This window comes from Staurois parvus, unplaced genomic scaffold (assembly GCF_062004578.1).
Source record: "Staurois parvus isolate SC_StPar_1 unplaced genomic scaffold, SC_StPar_1.0 ptg000186l, whole genome shotgun sequence".
NCBI classification, from domain to species: Eukaryota; Metazoa; Chordata; class Amphibia; order Anura; family Ranidae; genus Staurois; species Staurois parvus.
This window is the reverse complement of record NW_028317982.1, coordinates 8,912,180-8,922,114: the sequence shown is the minus strand read 5'-3', so window position 1 is coordinate 8,922,114 and position 9,935 is coordinate 8,912,180.

Below are 9,935 nucleotides of genomic sequence, written 5' to 3'. Positions count from 1 at the left end.
GGCAAGCTGGGACTGAGAACCCAAAACTTTATGAGCATTTACCTAATATTGAGTAGGATTCCCTTCTTCTGGCACAGCCTGACCATCGAGGAGACCTCTGAAGATGTGCTGTGATATCTGGCACCAAGCCATCAGTAGCAGATCCTTTAAAGCAGGGGTGTCAGACTCACGACGGGCCGCATCAAAATTATGGTTGCCCACAAAGGGCTGGTTGTATATGTAAGACTAGATGTCCAGAACACCCCATCTCTCCTACATCACAGTGCACCCCTCTTACCTTGTGCTGCTGCCAGGAAGAAGCTGGAGGTGGAGCTGGGAAGCAGAAAGTGCAGGGTCTGGAGGAGGACCAAAGGATGGCTGCAGTCAGCTGCTGAAGTCTGCAGGGGAGGTGGAGACAGGGGGTGCTGCGGCTGCACACATATATATAGGATCTGTAGGAGGAGATCTGTCCTCTGCTGCCAATTGCTGAGACCAAGTGTGGGGGGTTGCAGAAATGAGTCTCTCTGTAGCTGCATGGAGAAGAGCAGGATCTGGTGTAGGAGATCTGTCCTTCTCTCTTCTGTTGACTACTGAGACAAGGTGAAGATGAGGGAGTGCCACAGCTGCAGGAGAGGTCTGATGGCCACATGAAAGGGCCTGGAGGGCCAGATATGATCCTCGGCCTTTTGTTTGACACCTGTGTTTTACTAAACCCAGGACCCTGCATTCACTATATCTGGTCTCCCACAGTACACACAACATGGAAATGCAATTATTTTATTAAGTATAAACTGCTAATAATACCTTTTCTCATCAGCAGTATATAACAGTCTTGTGGCTTCTATCAGTGTCCAGCAGAGCACTGGTTAATCTTATAGGAGGAGTTTTTATTCTTCTATGATTGTCCTATGAGACTGCAGGACCCCTGACCCTCTCTCTGGACGGTGCTGATTGGCCCTGTGCTAATCACATGCACCACCGCCCCAAAAAAACCCAAAGCTTTCTAGCAATACACAACAAATTGAGCAAGTGCAGACTTGCTGCTGTTGCTCTGTACTATGGCGGATGGATTGGGGACAGAAAAAGAAGGGAAGGATCAGAGAAGACAGGATCAAACAGTCTTCTTACACAATGATTGTATAGTGTATGGCCAGCCTTAGCATTCTGGCATAGTTTTGATGGAGAATTAAGAGCTCCATTTTTCTCAATGACCCATTTTACAGTCTGGCAACCAACATATTATGGTATGGAACAAAATGACCATTTGTGCAACACCAAATATGACACTCCTTGGATATTGCTTATAATGTATAAGCAATATCCAAGGAGTGTCATATTTGGTGTTGCACAAATGGTCATTTTGTTCCATACCATAATATGTTGGTTGCCAGACTGTAAAATGGGTCATTGTGTAGATGCTTGTTATGACTGTAATTTTATTAGATCAGGATTTATGGAATATGACTGGATTTGAGAGCTTGCAATTAACACAAAACAGAGACACCTTGCAAACTGTCAGAGCTAGTCCCCCCCACCCCTCCCAGTTCCTGCTTGCCACCCCCCAGCATCCCCTCACTCTGCAAAAACTAAATCGCATTTGAAAACAAGAATAGAATAAAATAGAATAGAAAATAAAGGAATAGAACAAAAAAGAATAGAAAATAAAAGAATAGAATAGAAAATAATTAAGTAAAACAGAGCAGAATAGAAAATAAAAGAATACAATAAAATAAAATAGAAAATAAAGGAATAGAAAAGAATAGAATAGAATAAAAAGAATAGAATAGAATAAAAAATAATAGAGTAACACAAAAAAGAATAGAATAGAAAATAAAAGAATAGAATAAAATAGAATACAAAATAAAGGAATAGAATAGATTAGAATAGAAATATAGAATAGAATATAAAATAATAGAATAGAAAATAGTAGAGTAAAACAGAACAGAATAAAATAGAAAATAAAAAAACATAATAAAGTAGAAGATAAAGGAATAGTATAGAAAAGAATAGAATAGAAAATAAAAGAATAGAATAAAATAGGTTAGAAAATAAAGGAATAGAATAGAAAATAATAGAGTAAAAGAACGGAATAGAATAGAAAATAGTAGAGTAAAACAGAATAGAAAATAAAAGAATAGAATAGAAAAAATACTAGAATAGAATAAAATGGAAAGAATATAACCGTCTTCTAAACTTAAAATTTGTAACAGAATACATTTGAAATTCAATGCCTATTGATACTTTTCTAATTTGGTTTGAATTTTCTGAATTCTGTCTAATTCTGTTGAAAACGAATAAACAAAACTAAATGGATTCCAAAAATGAATTAAACGAATTTAATGAAACAAAATTATTTAAATAACGAATCAGAATAAACAGAACACATTTTTCGTTCTGCACGTCTATATATAAGGTGAAAAGCGTGCATTATATATAACTAAACACTTACAAATATAAATAATACACTGTCATCAGCCACATTCCAAATACGACAAAACCACACTGATATGCCTATCCCCATTATAAACCCCACCCACCAAAGATCCTCAGAAGTACACGTATATTATGAAGAAACATCATTTTACTCCTCCTATCTCCCTCAAGGCACTCATACCTATACTTCAACTTTATATTACAAACATAAGACCATAACATCATGTAAAATTCCACTCTCGGACATGAATAAATATATGCTTTTAGACCTTGAACTTGCTTGATCCTTCCAATACCAGACCACTTAGGCCATGGCAAGATAACACACCAATTAATGTTTGCAATAGTACTTCACTGGGTCCTCCAAGTATCAGAGATTAGCATTGTTCAATCAATATTAACATCCTCAAAATGTTAATACTTCCATGTAACATGGTTCTAGAAGGACCCAGAAAAGTGATTGTATGTCACATATAGTCACTTCAAACACGAGATCCCAGAGATATCCATGAGGTTTGATCTGAAAAGTCACACTTCTGCTGATGTATTATAAAGAAAGCCCTCAAAAGGTGGGCTTTGCTTGCCAAACCCCAATGAGCCTCACATATACAGTATCCACAGCAGGTGTACATCACACATTGTGGGGGAGCAAAATGACACACTCAACCACTGTGTGGGTCATGGAGAACAGTCTATACTGTCCTTTCAGCACCAAATGAGGCCACAGATAGGTTGTCTTATTGCCGCAGAAGAATATTTTAAATTCACATGCTGACACATACAACATAGATTACAGTCACTGATCACTTACAACAACAATGTCCATAGATCAGAATCAAAATCAGAAAAATGGATTATCATTTTACAATACAAAATCATAAAATGGAATGCAGATGCAGCCTCCTCACAAGGTCATCTGAATGTTGCAAACATAATTACTTGCTATTTGTAGTGTACAGGGTTCAAGGGTCTTAACTGGAAATAGCCATCCATTGCCATAGATGTCAATCTCGGATGTACTATAACTGTAGTTGTTCATACTTCTAGCTATCATTCCTGAGAGAGAGGAAAGAGGTGGGTGCCAGCAGATGCTGGATCATTTCCACCAGTATCACCCTGCTTCCCCAGATGTCACACTGGCAACATACCCATCACACATGGTCCTGGAGTAGGTAGGTTCAAAGACTGCTGCAGCAACATCCAGCTGGATACTATAGACTTCACAGATCAATGTACATATTTGCCAGCACACCATGGATCTTCACATAATGCAAGAGCCTTGGTCAAGCATGTGATAATGAAGGGGTCCTGCGTGGCCTCAAAACATTGCACTCTTCTGCTGTGATGTGATCACTTTGAATTAAATTTTGGCCATTGTTTGAAGATCCATGTTGTGTTGGCTAATATGTAAAGTAACCTCACACTGATCATCTGCCTCTTAAGGAGAGTTGGGGCAAAATCTGACTCATCTAGACCAGAACTCCACCAGATGCACTCTTTCCCTGCCGTCCTCCCCACATGGAAGGAAAATTCCAAAAAGTAGAATAAATATATTTTTAAAGACATACAGTATATTTGAATATGTATTTTTAAAAATATTTTTCAGATATTTTGTAATAAAAATGCATTTCAACATACAGTATATAAATATAAATATATATATTTATATATATATACAGAACAGGGGCAGACTGACAACTCATGGGGCTCCCGTGCAATAGGGGATCATGGGGCCCCTGTGTCCTTGCCCAAACTCAAAAAAGCCTATGAAAAAGTTACCAGGGGCATCTCATGGGGCCCCCTACTGACCCCGGGCCCTCGGGCAGTGCCAGAGTTTCCAAATGGTCAATCCGCCCCTGTATTGACATATATGGAATATGGCCAAAATTGTAGTATTTCAAATATATGTCAATATATTTGGGAATAATATTTTTGAAATATATTTAAAATATATTTTGCTACCATGTGGGTCATACTGCTCCCAGTCTAGCATCATGTCGCAAATTTGTGGCCCATGACATCACGACGCACACGTGCCATGGCCCACAGCATCATGTAATGAACATGTACTGAGAAGTAAGGGATTGCCCAGCCCCCCCACAAGATGGCACCTCCAGTGATATCATACCATACTTACAAATACCTTTGAACAGGCCTTTCCATAGGGGCTCCATGTCCCAAGGTGGCATTTAACCTGATTTTATATTATTATGACTGTGATATAAAGTTGAATGACAGGTATAGGTGCCTTGGGAGAGATAGGAGGAGTTCATTTATGTTTCCTCATAATATGCATGTACTAAATTGAGGATCTTCAGTGGCTGGGTCTTAATGGGGATAGGTATACCAGTGTGTTTTTTTAGTCTTTGTATAACAATTGTCTTCTTGGAAGTCTGGTTGCTGATAGTGTATTGTTTATATTTTTGAAGTATGTATATTTGCATATACTGTATTATGTCCATTGTAGTCCATTAACAGAAGTTATTTGTTGGTGTTGGTTTTATAGTTGTTTGTTGGGGACTCTGGATGATGACCAGAGGTGAAAGGTGAAGGTGAAGGTGAAAACCTTTTCCTACATATGTTGCAGTAAAGTTTGTGCCCCTTTCTCAGCCTCAAAGTTGGCAAGTATGTAACAGTGGTGCTCCCTCATTGACCAAACCAGCAAGGTGCTTCTCTATTTCTGCTCCATCACTGGGGAGCGAGCTTCTGCAGTGTTTGAGCCAGCTTGGGAGAACAGCATAGAGTATTCTCTTTAGAAATTGTGTTGCTGCAGAATCTATTTTAGGGCTCATTTTTACTAGGGGGATGTAAATGTTATGCCAGTACGCTCCTAATGACCAAGGACATGTCCATCCATATGACACATCATGTTTCTGCCTACAGAAAGATGTCCTTTAGGGTGCTTTCACTCTGCTCTGTTAAAAAAAAACATGTTAAAACGCATATGCGTTTTTGATGTTTTTCTGGTGCGTTTTCTTTGGTTGGCTTGCTACTGTGACACATGGATATGGGATTTAAAAAACTCAACAAAAACAAAACCCTAGTTTTCATGCCTTTCCATTCATGTCAAAGGGGAGCTGTTTTAAAAAGAGCACCAAATGTGCAGCGTGCAGGACTTTTCAAAACACACCACACCCACAGCACAGTGGTGTGGAGAGTCCCATAGGATTTAAAGAGAAATATTTTTGTTGTGTTTTTCCTTGATCACCCCACATGGTAACGCCTTCCTGCCCAGTGCCATTAGTACAGTGTCAATGCTTTTATTAACCTCCCTAGTGGTCTGATTATGTCCATATTTCTGTGCTCAAAGTGGTACATTTTTTTGCATGGAAATATGTCGTTTTTTTTATTGTAGGCCTGTAATTTTTAGGAATAACTCACTGAAATCTGTCCAAAGAAGAGTCTAGTAAACATCCCGGGTATGTTACAATTTGAAACACGAAATCATAAATTATAATTTAATAAATAATCATAAAAAATAATAATATAATAATAATAAATTTAATTCAATAATATAATCAAACCAAAAACACTGAAATTTGAAATATAGCGCCAAGTTCGCAGATCACTGAGCAAAGTCGCAAAATCGTTTTCAGTGTCTGATGACGAATTTCCCCACAAATCATTATCACTCGATTCTGCAAGTGGTTCTAATTTACTATCGCTGTTCTCTAGCTGATCTAAAACCGCTTGTGACCTAAAGGGACGCTTTTTGGACGCCATGGACGTTTCTCAGTTTCCAGGCAGAAAGAACAGTAAAAATGCAGGCAGGTCACAGGACAAAGCACTCGGGAAAAAATGTATGTGAAATGGTTTGATACAGTAATGTTTTACTATGTGATTTTAGTGTATTTAGTGAATGTCACTTTTTGACATTTTTAAATTTCTCACCAGTTCCGTCCCTGTACATACCAATGCTCGCAGGGAACGGAACCCGGAAGACAGATGCCGGCATCGGCCAGAGGAGATGGCCGGGGACACTGCAGCAGGGACATCGCGGGAGCGCAGGACAAGGTAAGTGAAGAAGAGATCCCGGAGCAACGCTGCAGGGTATTCCTGAGTGTAGCTCAGGGTTACCGCTTGTGGTGCTGAAACTTTACCCCGAGTACCTCCAGGGAGGTTAATACTGATCACTGTATTGGTATCACTGGGGAAGTCAGTGATGGTTTGGCCCCCATAGAGTCCTGATCTCAACATCATTGAGTCTGTCTCAGATTATACTTGAAGAGATAGAAGGATCTGAGGTAGCCTACATCCACAGAAGATCTGTGATTAGTTCTCCAAGATGTTTGGAACAACCTACCTGAAGAGTTCCTTTAAAACCTTAGATTATGCAACCCTTGAGGGTTAGAAACAGATGTGAATGTACAATATGTATGTAAAGCGCTGCGTAAATTAATGGCGCTATATAAGTACCTAAAATAAATAAATAAAACTGAAAAACTCTGTGCAAGTGTATCTAAAAGAATTGATGCTGTTTTGATGGGTGGTAACACCAAATATTGTTTTGATTTGGATTTCTCTTCTGTTCATTTAATTTCCATTTTGTTAATGGAAAAAAAACAATTAACACTTTTATTACTGAAACCATTCTTAATTTACAGCATTTTTCACAGCTGCCTAATGTTTTCACAGTAATATATATATATATATATATATATATATATACATTGTACTGTGAAAACGTTAGGCAGCTGTGAAAACTGCTGTAAATTAAGAATGGTTTCAGTAATAAAAGTGTTAATAGTTTTTTTTTTTTTCATATATATAGGAACTGAATGTATTCTCTCTTGAGGAGAGATTAAGGGGGATATGATCAACGTGTATAAATACATCAGTGGTTCATATAGTGAACTCAGTGTAGAGTTATTCACCCTGAGGTCATCACAGAGGACAAGGGGGCACTCTTTACGTCTGGAGGAAAATAAATTTTATCTCCAAACACGGAAAGGTTTCTTCACAGCGAGAGCTGTGAAAATGTGGAATAGACTCCCACAAGAGTTGGTTCTGGCTAGCTAGGTGGATTGCTTTAAAAAAGGCCTGAATTCTTTCTTGGATACACAGAATATAACTGGTTACTAACATTTATAGGTAAAGTTGATCCAGGGAATATCCAATTGCCTCTCAGGGGATCAGGAAGGATTTTTTTTCCCTGCAGGAGCAAATTAGATTATGCTTTGCTGTTTTTTTTTTTGCCTTCCTCTGGATCAACTGTGGGTATAGGATTATAACTTTTTTTTTTTTGTTGATGGTTGAACTGGATGGACTTTTGTCTTTTTTCAGCCAGACTAACTATGTAACTATATATATACAGTATACACAGATATGAACTGTGCTATGGTGTAGGTAAAGTTGATCCAGGGAATATCAGATTGCCTCTCGAGGGATCAGGAAGGAACTGTTCTATGGTGTAGGTGCTATGGTGCTATGGTGTAGGTAAAGTTGATCCAGGGAATATCCAATTGCCTCTCGGGCACAAGGGAGGAATTTTTTTCCCTGCAGGAGCAAATTGGATTATGCTTTGCTGTGGTTTTTTTTGCCTTCTTCTGAATTAACTGTGGGCAGGGGCGGACTGACCATTTGAGCACTTGGGCACTGCCCAAGGGCCTGGGGTCAGTAGGGGGCCCCATGAGATGCCCCTGGTACCTTTCATTGGCTTTTTCATAGGCTTTTTTGGGTGTGGGTGAGGATACAGGGGCCCCATGATCTCCTATTCCCCGGGGGCCCCATGAGTTGTCAGTCCGCCCCTGACTGTGGGTATAGGATTATAACTTTTTTTTTTATGGTTGAACTGGATGGACTTTTGTCTTTTTTCAGCCAGACTATGTAACTATATATATATATATATATATATATACACAGTATACACAGATATGAACTGTGTTGTGGTATACACTTAAGAAATTGCCTTGTCTCTGCATTGGAACTGAACTGGGCTTGTGTAATAGAGCCAGATAGAAAATCTATTTTTTGCACATACTTGTACACTATACTTGTGTTAATGATAGCACTGCTGCATACCCAAGTACAGCAGGACACAGGCATTCATGTCTATTGGAGGCTGTATACTGGACATAGGCTGGCTACCCAGGTGGAGGAAAGATTCTGGGCATTTATGCTAAACAGGCTTGGTTGCCTGTGTGCAAGAGCCTTTAAGGATACACAGTACTTTTACAAACTAAATGTCATTCACTTAGTCTTTACATCTACTTATCTACCTCTTATGCTGCCAGTTACTGAAAGTCTTGTATTATTGATACCACTGTCTACATTCATGGTCTTATCTCACTTCTGCCTGCCAGAATAGCCATAGCCTAATGAATTAAGTAATCAAAGCAACTTGATACTTTTAGTTGAAAGATGACTCTTTACAGAGAGTTCAGTTTCCTTCCCACTGTGTCTTACGCTACTTCTAAGCATTCCGCTTTTCTCAGCAAAGTAATGGCATGCATTACAGGTGGTTGTAACAAACTTTATGAAGCCTTTAGCCAATGTGACATTAGTGAACTGGCCCCTCAAAGTGATAGCAAGCCTGGTGCCTGCTCATGGTATAAGTTTTTTTCTTAGAGAACCTTGGAACCCCAAATCAGAGGGCATGTTTTTGTTAACATAAAGACATGGTTTTACCCCCTACTGCGTCCCCCAATGGACCATAACTGTAAGAGGCAATTTCACTGTCAGTTAGTGAATTATAAAAGGTGGAAGGCCAAAGAGTCAAACTTTCTATTTGCAGAAGTATAAGTATTTGCATAAAATACTCACATGTCGTGTGCCTGCTATTGTTGCAATTTTGCTAACATTTATCACAACCCCAATTCCAAAAAAGTTGGGACGCTGCGTAAAATCTAACAGAATTCAATGATTTGCAAATTTCATAAACCCATATTTCATTCACAATAGAAAACATCAAATGTTTCAAAAGAGAAAATGTACCATTTTAAGCAAAAAAATAAAATACATAATAATAATATCTCTTAGATTGTAAGCTCCAAGGAGCAGGGCCCTCCTAACCCTCTTGTATTGAACTGTATTGTTGCTGTATTGTCTCCCTTTATATTGTAAAGCGCTATCATAATAATAAAATGATAATAAAATGTTGAAATTGATGGCAGCAACATATCTCAAAAACATTGGGACAGGGAAACAAAAAGCTGGCATTACCAGGTAATAACAAGGAAGAGCTGGAAGAACATTTTGCATTTTGCAACTTGTCTAATTGCTGTTGACTAAAAATGGGTCACAGGAGTGCAGAATGAACTGCACTCCTGTGATCCTCAGGAGAAGTATAGCCAAAAGTGCTTTAGCTATACTTCTTCTTTAACCATTTGCCTTCCAGAGGATTGAGCCCCCCTTCCTGACGAGGCCATTTTTTGTGATACAGTGCTGCATTACTTTAACTGACAATTGTGCAGTCATGCAACACTGTACATAAATTAAATTTATGTCCATTTTTCCCACAAATTGAGCTTTCTTTCAGGGATATTTGACCACCTGTGTGCTTTTTATTTTTTGCTCTATAAACA